We start from the raw sequence: 11841 nt of genomic DNA on the forward strand, positions 1-11841 counted from the left end.
CTTTGGTGTCAATGCGAGTTGACTTAAAACGTGCTATATAAATAAAACTTACTTACTTACTTACTTACTTACTGTAAAGAGCTTCAATAACGCACTGTTGTCTTTACTACATTTATTGGTAATACACAAGCATTGCTGCCCTAGCTGTACGTGGTCTGTCACAGGAGCTAGAGAGCGATCAATGGGTGGGGAGGTTACATTTATACTTATGATATGGGGAGTGGTTAGTAGTGGTGAGGTCACTATGTTAAAGGCACATGCACATGTCATCTACATCCTTCCCCTTGGAAACAAGCAATACAGTAGTGACGGGGCGACCACGTCTCCGGGGAAGACGGAACCGGGGAACCCGGAGGAGAAAGAGCCGGCGGAGGCAGAGGAGGGAACGTAGGTGCAGCAGCGGGTGGACGGGCAGGCGAGCCAGGGCTGGCAGGTGGTGAGTGAGGCTGGAAGAGCTGAGAAGGCAGGGACCGAGGCATGCGCGGGGCGGCAGGCACCGTGGCGGACAGGGGAGGGGAATAAGGGGCGGCAGGTGACGGTGGTGGCTCGTTGACAAGCCGCAGATGTTGGCGGGTCCGGCAGTAAATGGTACCGTCGTGGTCGACCAGGTAGGACCGTGGCGAGCCAGCTTCACCGACAACGGTGGCAAGCTTGGAGGGACTTGGCCGGGGAACAGACGCGGAAGGAGGCGGCAGGACTGGTCGTGCTTGTGAGCAATGCGCTCCTGGACAGCAGCTGGCTGGAGCGCAGATGGCACGAGGGACCGCTGGGTCACAGGGAGTGGAGGTCTCGTAGTGCGAGACATCAGCCGCTGAGCTAGCGAGCCCAGTGCAGTGTCGCGGGAGATGTTACGAAGATTGAGGAGGGCCAGGTAAAAGTCGGAGTTGGACAGTCTGCAATGTTCCAGCAAGTCCTTGGCACTGCGGACAGCGCGTTCCGCCAGGCCGTTACTCTGCGGGTACTCTGGACTGCTGGTGTAATGTCGGAAGTTCCAGCAGGCAGCGAAACCCAGGAACTCGGCACTGGTGAACTGGCTGCCGTTGTCAGATTGGAGGGTCGCCGGGGAGCCGAAGGTTGCGAAGTGGCGGCGCTACGTACATTCTATGTGCTTCCACGAGTTTGATTTTTTTTTATTTATTTTTTTTTATTAGAAGCAAACACATATTATAAACATTTCATGTATATCAGTCGTACATTATTAACATTATCAATTGTGGATTGGTTCTGCTTCTAGTTTTTTTTATATAGATAGGAAGTAAGAAATAAAGAGAAAAAAACCCCACAAATGTCAAGATAAAAAAAAGAATGGAATGATTTACTAATAATACATCATTGGAGATAGGTTCGTAGATTATAAAGTATAAACTCGGGAAAACTCTTGAATGAACTCGTACAGTGGGACAGGGCCTTTAGAGTCTATATTGTGCATTGACCCGCACTGACCATTTTGAAGCTAGTTTCATTTAGAAAGTTCATAAGTGATAGGACATGAATTAGGACATTCATCCCCATCAAGTCCACTCCACCATTCAATCATGGCTGATCAATCTCTCCCTCCTCACCCCATTCTCCTGTCTTGTCCCCATAACCTCTGACACCCGACACATTTCTCCTAATATCCCTGTCCCCTCTGCCTGGAGGTTGCTTTGGTTAACTCTAGAACTCGCAGGAAGCAAAGCATCGAGCACTGGCTATTTGTTGATGCTATGATCTGACGGCAGGCTTGGGTCAGTGGTATTGCTTTTGATTCTAAAAGATAATTAATTAATATTCCACTTCAGAAACAGAATTTGCGCGGAGCAGTCCTGTAATTACCAAGGTCGGTCCCATCTGTCTTATCATGTTCTGCTTGGACAGCCTGCAACCCAATGCCATGGACATTGAATTCTCTTTTTTTTTTTTTTTTTTTTTTTTACTTTTTTTTATCATTTTTCTTTCTTTTTTATTTATTTATTCGAAGTAGACATATTATAAAATGTAGTTACATATTATAGTAAAAAAAAACTTTTCATATACATCAGTCATACATTATTAAAATTTTCCATTATCAATTACTTCTGCTTCTAGTATTTTTATTTTTTATAGAAAGCGAGAAAAAGAGAGGGTAGAAAGTTACAAATAAAAAAGTAAGCAAAAAAAAAACAAAAAACAACACAACAGAAAAACAAGGGAGGTGGAATGGGTTACCTGTAATACATCAATGGAGATAGGTTCGTAGGTTATAAAGTATAGTTTTTCATCTGTTCCTGAGTTCAAGTTTCAGCTGGGTCCTCGTGCTGTGCCAATCTATCCCTTCAGATAGTTAATGAATGGAGCCCAAATTTTATGGAAAAGATCTTGTTTGTCCATTAAGACAAGTCTAATTCTTTCTAAGTATAGGGTCTCCGACATTTCCGTAATCCACATTTTAATTGTGGGGGTTGTAGGGCCTTTCCAAAATTTTAATATTAATTTTTTTCCGGTTATTATACTGTAATTGAGGAAGTTTCTTTGGTTTGTTGTGAGTGTTAAGCTTTGTTCTGATATTCCAAGTATTATTAATTTTGTGTCTGGGTCCAGTTTTGTATTAATAACTTCTGAAGTTATTTCAAAAATATCTGTCCAGAAATGTCCAGACATTGAATTCTCTAACTTCATGCAATGCCGCCCATCCCTCTTCTCAACACCCCCCCCCCCCCCCCACTCCCACACCACTGTGCACACACATTTCTCCTAATATCCCTGTCCCCACTGTCTTTCTCCTCCTCCTACCGCTCATTTACACTACCTCCCTACTCCGAGTGGCTCATTTCCCTTTTATCCCCCCTCTTTTCCCTGTCCCCTACCACCCATATCCCTCTCTCCGGCTTTACATTTCACTCCTCCCTTCCTTACCTGACACTCTCTTGTCTCACTTTCACCTCTAGCCTTTGTTACCATCTCCACCGTCTGCCAACCACAGGTCCTTACCTGTATCCACCTATCACTTTCCCATCTCCACCCCTTTTCCACCTTCCACAATGACTGCTCTCTCCGTAACTCCTTAGTTCACTCATCCCTTCCCACTCAAGCCATTGCCTCCCCGGGTACTTTCCCCTGCAACAGCAGGAGCTGCAATGGCTATCCTTACACCTTCTCCCTCAACTCCATCGAGGAACCACGACAGCCCTTCCAGGTAAGACAGAGGTTCACATGTACCTCCTCTAACCTCGTCTACTGTATCCAGTGTTTCCCGATGTGGGCTCCTGTACATCAGCGAGACCAAATGTAGACTCGGCAACTGTTTTGCTAAATGCCTGTGTTTGGTCCGCCAAGGTCTATGGGATCTCCCGGTTGTTAACCAATTCAACTCCCCTTTCCATTCCCATACTGACCTTTCTGTCTTGGGACTCCTCCATTGAGAAACTTGGAGGAACAGTACCTCATATTTTGTATGGGGAGCTAACAACCAGCAGTATGAACATTGAATTCTCATATTTTAAGTGGCTTCTACTTACTCCCCTCCCCCCCCTTAACCCCTTCCTCCACCCTAGGCAAGGCAAGGCAAGGCAAGGCAAGGCAAGGCAAGGCAAGGCAAGGCAAGGCAAGGCAAGGCAAGGCAAGGCAAGGCAAGGCAAGGCAAGGCAAGGCAACTTTATTTATATAGCACATTTCATACACGAGGCAGACTCAAAGTGCTTCACATAAAAACATGTCATACAATAAAATGAAATCATAAAATGAAATAAAATAGAAGAACTAAAAGAAAAGAAAAGAAAAATTAAAAATGCATTATAAAAAGTGCAAAAGTTAAAAGTGCAATGTAGTTAAGATTTAGCTGAAAGCTAAAGTAAACATAAAATTTTCAGTCTTGTTTTAAAAGTGGTCAAAGTTGAGGCATCATAAATCTTCAGGAAGTTTATTCCAGCTATTTGTTGCATAGTAACTAAATCCTGCTTTCCCATGTTTTGTATTTACTCTGGGAATCACTAACAGATTGGTTTCAGAAGATCTTAGCGGTCTAGAAGGCTTATATAGTGGAAGCATGTCAGTGATATACTTTGGTCCTAAACCATGTAGTGATTTATAGTTGAGCAGCAGGATTTTGAAATCAATTCTCTGACATACAGGGAACCAATGTAAGGATTTAAGAATTGGTGTAATGTGTTCAAATTTTTTGGTCTTTGTTAGAACTCTAGCAACAGCGTTCTGAACAAGCTGTAGCTGCCTGACAGTTTTTTTTGGAAGACCTGCAAGGAGACCGTTACAATAATCTAGCCTACTAGTAATAAAGGCATGTACAAGTTTTTCTAAGTCTTGAGCTGACATGAGTCCTCTTAACCTTGCTATGTTTTTGAGGTGATAGCAGGCCGATTTTGTTACTGATTTGATGTGACTGTCGAAATGTAAATCTGAATCCATAATAACCCCAAGATTTCTGGCTTTGTTTGAAGTTTTCAGGGACAGAGAGTGAAGGTGTTGGGTCACTTTAAGCCTTTCTTTTTTAGCACCAAAACAATTATCTCCGTTTTGTCCTTATTTAGTTGGAGGAAATTTTGGCACATCCAGTCTTTGACTTGCTCAATGCACTGGCACAGCAGATCTATGGGGCGATAGTCATTTGGTGATAGCGCTACATAGATTTGAGTGTCATCGGCATAGCAGTGGTGGTCAATATTATTATTTCGCATGATTTGCCCAAGTGGGAGAATGTAGATGTTGAATAAAGAGGGCCCTAAGATCGAACCTTGCGGGACTCCACACGTCACGTTGGTTGGTTCTGATACAAAGTCGCCAATGGAAACAAAATATTCCTATCTTGTAGATATGACCTGAACCAACTTAAGACTGTGCCTGAAAGCCCCATCCATTTTTCCAACCTGTCCAAAAGTATTGAGTGATCAACAGTGTCGAATGCAGCACTGAGGTCTAATAGCATGAATATTGAAACTTTGCCAGAGTCTGTGTTAAGACGGATGTCGTTTACAACTTTAATAAGGGCGGTCTCGGTGCTATGAAGAGGTCGAAATCCTGACTGGAAGTTGTCGTAGCAGCCAGTTGAAGCCAGGAAGTGATTAAGTTGCTGGAGGACAACTTTCTCAATGATTTTACTTATGAAAGATAGGTTTGATATTGGTCTATAGTTGTTAATAATAGAGGCATCTAGGCTCCGCTTTTTTAAAAGAGGTTTAATAACTGCAGTTTTCAAGGCTTTTGGGAAATTGCCTGATTGAAGAGAGCTGTTAACTATTTGCAGTATGTCTATTGCTAGGCAGTCAAAAACATTCTTAAAGAAGTTGGTAGGTAAAGCATCAAGGCAGCAGGTGGATGGCCTTAGTTGTGTCACCTTTTCCACAAGAGTTTTAGAGTCTATGACATTAAAGCATGTCATCATTGCCACGTTACTTTTGCCTAAACAGGGTGGTGATCCAACATTTTTGTTTGAAGCGGAGATATTAATGGCATGTCTGATGCCTTCAATTTTATCAGTATAAAAGAATGCAAACTCATTGCATTTCTGCGTGGAATGGAGTTCAGGTGGTATTTGTGTTGGGGGGTTGGTCAGTCTGTCAACAGTTGCAAATAGGGTTTTTGCCTTATAAGTGTTGTTGTTAATGATATTGGAGAAAAATGTTTCTCTAGCACTTTTTAAGTCTAAATTGTAGGCACGGAGGCTCTCTTTATAGATGTCATGGTGAATATGAAGTTTTGTTTTCCGCCAGATGTGTTCAGCTTTCCGGCATTCTCTTTTCTGGGCTGTTACAAAAGCAGCTTTTCTCCAGGGTGCCTTTTGTTTACCAGAAATCGTTTTAACCGTAACAGGTGCAATGACATCTATAACTTTCACAATTTTGGAATTAAAGTTATCTACAAGATCATCAGCAGAACATGGGTTTAGAGGTGGTAACAAGGAGATGGCATTTTTAAAGAGTACATTAAAATGTTCATTTATATACCGTTTTTTGACAGTATTTGATTTTGTCTGTATGTCGGGAATAAAAGATATATTAAAGAAAACACAGAAGTGGTCAGACAATGAAGGATCAGTCACGAAAATATCAGAAACAATGAGACCCTTTGTGATAATCAAGTCCAGGGTGTGCCCATTACAATGAGTAGCCTCTTTCACATGTTGAGACAGTTCAAATGTGTCTAAAATAGTAAAACATTATTTTGCACCCTTGTCATTCAAATCATCAGTATGAAAATTAAAATCACCAGTTATAGCTAGACAGTCAAAGTCAGTGGAGATGCTAGACAATAATTCTGTAAATTCATCGAAAAAATTTGCATAATATTTAGGTGGCCTGTAAATAATGAATAGGAGAACTCTGGGGGAACATTTCAATACAGCACAAAGGTATTCGAATGATGGAAAATCACCAAGTGACATCTGTTTCCCCTGAAATACATTTTAAAATATAGCAGCAACCCCTCCACCTCTTTTTCCAGATCTACATACATCAACAAAAGTTATAGTTGGGAGGAGCTGTCTCGATCAGAATGGTTGCACTCTTATTTTGTTCTAGCCATGTTTCAGTTAAAAACGTAAAATCCAGTTTAGAGGTGGTAATAAAATCGTTGACTAAAAATGATTTGTTATTAAGAGACCTAACATTAAGCAGACCCATCCTGATGGTATTATTGATAGGCTTTATGGTTGGTTTTGGTTTGGAGGTAATAGGTATTAGGTTTGTTAGGTTAGCAGTGTGTCTAAGTTTCCCTTTGTTTACTCTCTGAGTAGTCACAACAGGAATGCAGAAGGTGCCATAGTTTGACGTAGGCGACCTTGGGTTCAGCTGATTATGCGGAACTTCCATCGTAATGTGTCTACGGCTGAACCCTTTCTTGTCTCAGTAATATTCAGGACTGCTATCAATACAGGAGGGGGGCTGTGGCGCCCTCCACTTGGTTGTTATCTCCCTGCGGCCGTGACGTGGCGATGGTACTGATATGGGGCGTGGGCTGGGCATCATAGACACAGATGCAAGTTTAATGGCACCTTTTTCCTGTTTCTTCAATTCATATGGAAAATCATAATAGGAGGAAACAGTGGAGCTGGTGTTGTTATGGCTATGGGAGAGATGAGGGTGGAGGTCATCGTCGATGGGTGAGTGCAGAGGGGGGCGGTGGCCGTTCCTCTCCAAGCCAGCATCAGCAGTGGGGGATGGTAGGGGGGGTAAGGGCGCGTGGATGGGGATGGGTGGGTGGGGGGGGCTGTTGTCTCTCCTCAAGGTCTGTGGTCTGACTGCGGCCTGTGTGTCAGACAGTGGCAGGGTAGATGTGTGGAGGGGGCTGTTGCCTCGCTTCTCTACCTGTGGTCTGACTGCGGCCTGTGTGTTAGACCGTGGCAGGGTAGATTTGTGGGAGAGCGAGAAGAGAAGATTGTCCCTTAACAGTCTTGAGCCGAACCTGTTTGGGTGTACACCATCTGCTCTGAAAAGATATTTGCGCCCCCACAACAAGTTAAAGTTGTAAATAATGCTCCTTCCTCTTTCATTGCAGACTCTGGAAAGCCATGTATTCAGTGCAAGTAGCCGACTGAATGTGTTGTTTCCCCTGTCAACTGCTGGTATGGGACCACTGATGAATGACTTAATGTCTAATTTGTCCAGTGTATCTAATAGTTCAGTGAAATCCCTCTAAAAGTTCTGACTGTTCTTTTTGAATATCATTAAATCCTGCATGCACAATTACCTGTGGGATTTTTGGGTTTTCCTGTATAATTGTGGCTAGTTTCTGGTTGACATCACTAACCGTCACATCTGGGAAGCAGCATGTTTTGATCTTCTTACTGGTTATATCCTTTATGGCTGAATCTCCTACAATCAGAGTGTCTGGTTCATCCGCTTTCTGTGTGATGGGCCCTTGTTGTCTCTGTCTGCGCCGTCTGTCCGGACGCGCCCCGGGACTTGAGGTGCCGGTGGCGGACCCATGCGCAGCTCGCCTCCCTGGCGACGTGTTCATGGTCCGTCTCTGTCCGCGCCGTCTGTCCGGACGCATCTCCGGGGCTCGCGGCAGCTTGCCTGCCTGGCGACGTGTTCCATCTCCGTTTCTCATCACGTTTCTGCGGGCTGTCGTCCGTGGACTCTCGTAGTGGCAGGAACCGGTTTTTCAGCGGCAGAGTTAGCTTCGGGGACGGGCTAATCCCACTGGTACGTGCTACTTTAGCTTTGGGTAGCCTAGCATTTGGCGTCGAGTGAACTTGTTGATTCACTGTGGTTTTCCGTTTGGGCTTAGCGCCGACTTGGTGCCAGTAAGAGGCAGCTGGAACTGTCTCTCTCTTGTCCAGTTTCGGGAAGGATATAATGTAGCTTTCATCGTCATCATTTAGTTGTGTGTTTGTCGGAGCTAGCTCAGCTAACACACCCATCGGCATTGTATCCTGGAGGACGTGTTCATGGTCCGTCTCTGTCGTTGACTCTTGCAGTATTTTTAGTCCTTTGCATTTTTCTAATGCTGCTATCCTCGTTTCAAATATATCCGGTGTCTGCAGCAGTTTGGTGCAGTCTGTGCATTTCCCAGTCTCAGTGCCTGGGAGAACCGCATACAGAGGCATGATAATCCAAAACTCCAAAACTATCTCAAAACGTTCTCAAATCTTTCCAACTCTCCCAGACTTTCTCACACCGTGCTCGGTGACCCTTACTGCCCCTGCTTGTTTTCCTAGCTCTTCCCTGAGCTATTGCTTCCCGTTCCTACCTTATTTTCTTTTTGGCGCCAATTCAAAACCATTTGGCTTGGCGCTGTTCCACTTTGTTTCCAAATACTACTTCTATTTTTAAACTTGTTTTCGATTCTTCTTGCTGGCCTTGTTCTTATCTTCGTTATTTTATCCTCGTCGCCAATTGTTGTGTATTCGGATGCTTTGAACAGTCTTGAAATAAGGCTCGGACCCGGGAGTAATCATACAAGCTTCTTTACTGCAGGACGCCAAGGGCAAGGTATCCTTGGACTAGTCGTTTTACCAGTTCCACTTTTCCCCACACTGTTGTCCTCTTGAGATCACACCTTCCCCAGCCAACAATGGACTAACCAAGCACCACCATGCCTGAGGTCATTTGTGGCCGGCCATAATTGGTCCTGGTCTTTTCTCACCTCCAGCTCTTCAACCCCCCCACCCCCACTTTCAGTCTGAAGAAGGGTCCCGTCCCGAAACATCACCATTCTTTTTCCTCCAGAAATGCCGCCTGTCCCGCTGAGTTACACCAGCACTTTGTGTCTATCCACCTATCACTTGATTGATTCTGTCCCACCCCTACCTCTCTTTACCAGCCTTCTCCTCTCTACTCCATCAGTCTGAAGAATGGTTGTTGAACCATGTTTTGCAAACTGATTATGTGATCTGCAAACTGGTAATCGTAATTAAAAAATATATTTAATTGAAGACCTACTTTTGTTAGAACACCTTTTTAGATCTCATTTCAAAGCACATCATAGTCAATCAATTAATGTTAAAACATATTCAAAATTGTAATGTAGGAAACATAATAGATAATTTACAAACAATGGACAATAGTCAATAGGTGCAGGAGTAGGCCATTCAGCCCTTCGAGCCAGCACCGCCCTTCAATGTGATCATGGCTGATTATCCACAATCAGTACCCCGTTCCTGCCTTCTCCCCATATCCCCTGACTCCGCTATCTTCAAGAGCCCTATCTAGCTCTCTCTTGAAAGTATCCAGAGAACCGGCCTCCACCGCCCTCTGAGGCAGAGAATTCCACAGACTCACAACTCTCTGTGTGAAAAAGTGTTTCCTCATCTCCGTTCTACATGGCTTACCCCTTATTCTTAAACTGTGGCCCCTGGTTCTGGATTTCCCCAACATCGGGAACATGTTTCCTGTCTCTTAATAATCCTGCCTCCAAACTCTTAATATTCTTATATGTTTCAATAAGATAGCCTCTCATCCTTCTAAATTCCAAAGTACACAAGCCCAGTCTCTGCATTCTCTCAGCATATGGCAGTCCTGCAATCCCGGGAATTAACCTTGTGAACCTACGCTGCACTCCCTCAATAGCAAGAATGTCCTTCCTCAATTTTGTAGACCAAAACTGCACACAATACTCCAGGTGTGGTCTTATTAGGGCCCTGTACAACTGCCGAAGGACCTCTTTGCTCCGATACTCAACTCCTCTTGTTATGAAAGCCACCATGCCATTTGCTTACTTCACTGCCTGCTGTACCTGCATGCTTATTTTAATTGACTGATGAACAAGGACCCCAAGATCCTGTTGTACTTCCCCTTTTCCCAATTTGACATAATTTAGATAGTAATCTGCCTTCCTGTTTTTGCTACTAAAGTGGATAACCTCACATTTATCCACATAACCTCACATTTATTCCACATCTGCCATGCATCTGCCCACTCACCCAACCTGTCCAAACCACCCTGCATTCTCATAGCATCCTCCCAGCTTTGTGTCATCTGCAAATATGCTAATGTTACTTGTAATCCCAGCATCTAAATCATTAATATATATTGTAAATAGCTGCGGTCCCAGCACCGAGCCTTGCGGTACCCCACTAATCACTGCCTGCCATTCTGAAAGGGACCCATTAAACCCTACTCTTTGTTTCCTGTCTGCCAACCAATTTTCTATCCATGTCAGCACTCTACCCCCAATACCATGTGCCCTCATTTTGCCCACTAATCTCCTATGTGGGACCTTATCAAATGCTTTCTGAAAGCCCAGGTACACTCCATCCACTGGCTCTCCTTTGTCCATATTCCTAGTTACATCCTCAAAAAATTCCAAAAGATTTGTCAAGCATGATTTCTTCTTCGTAAATCCATGCTGACTCGGACCGATCCTGTTACTGCTATCCAAATGTGCCGCTATTTCATATTTTACAATTGACTCCAGCATCTTCCCCACCACCGATGTCAGGCTAACTGGTCTATAATTCCCTATTTTCTCTCTCCCACCTTTCTTAAAAAGTGGGATAACATTAGCTTCCCTCCAATCCACAGGAACTGATCCTGAATCTATAGAACATTGGAAAATGATCACCAATGCGTCCACGATTTCTAGAGCCACTTCCTGGGATGCAGACCATCAGGCCCTGGAGATTTATCAGCCTTCAGTCCCATCAGTCTACCCAACACCATTTCCTGCCTAATGTGAATTTCCTTCAGTTCCTCCGTCACCCCACAACCTCTGGCCACTAGTACATCAGGAAGATTGTTTGTGTCCTCCTTAGTGAAGACGGATCCAAAGTACCTGTTCAACTCATCTGCCATTTCCTTGTTCCCCATAATAAATTCACCCTTTTCAATCTTCAAGGGTCCAACTTTGGTCTTAACTAATTTTTTCCTCTTCACATACCTAAAGAAGCTTTTATTATCCTGCTTTATATTCTTGGCTAGCTTACCTTCGTACCTCATCTTTTCTCCCCGTATTGCCCCGTATTGTATCCACCTATCACTCGCCAGGCTATGTGTTGCCCCTCCTCTCTTCCAGCTTTCTCTCCCCTGACCCAGAAGGTCACCTATCCATGTTCTCCACAGATGCTGCCTGACCTGCCGAGCCACTCCAGCCCTTTGTGCCTTCCTTGTGCTCGAAGTTTGTATGAGCATTGTATGATAATGACCAGATAATCTGCCTTCGCATTGTGAATGAGAGAAAAATATTGTAAATAATCCTAGGGTTATGTACTCAACACTTCTTCAAAATTGGTTCTCTTACAACTACCTTGACAGGTCTAATTGTTCAATATTTCATCCTATGAAGGTGAGAAGCAAAATATAAATAATATTTTCTTTATAAAACCCATTTAGATGCTGCTGTGACAAAGGTACAACAAATCCCTTTTCCTGTTTAGGTTTCAAGAAGGAAATTGAAGAATTCTGTTTGAAGTATGCGTAAGATGAAAGAAAA

The sequence above is a fragment of the Amblyraja radiata genome, chromosome 17 (genome assembly GCF_010909765.2).
Source record: "Amblyraja radiata isolate CabotCenter1 chromosome 17, sAmbRad1.1.pri, whole genome shotgun sequence".
Classification (NCBI taxonomy): domain Eukaryota; kingdom Metazoa; phylum Chordata; class Chondrichthyes; order Rajiformes; family Rajidae; genus Amblyraja; species Amblyraja radiata.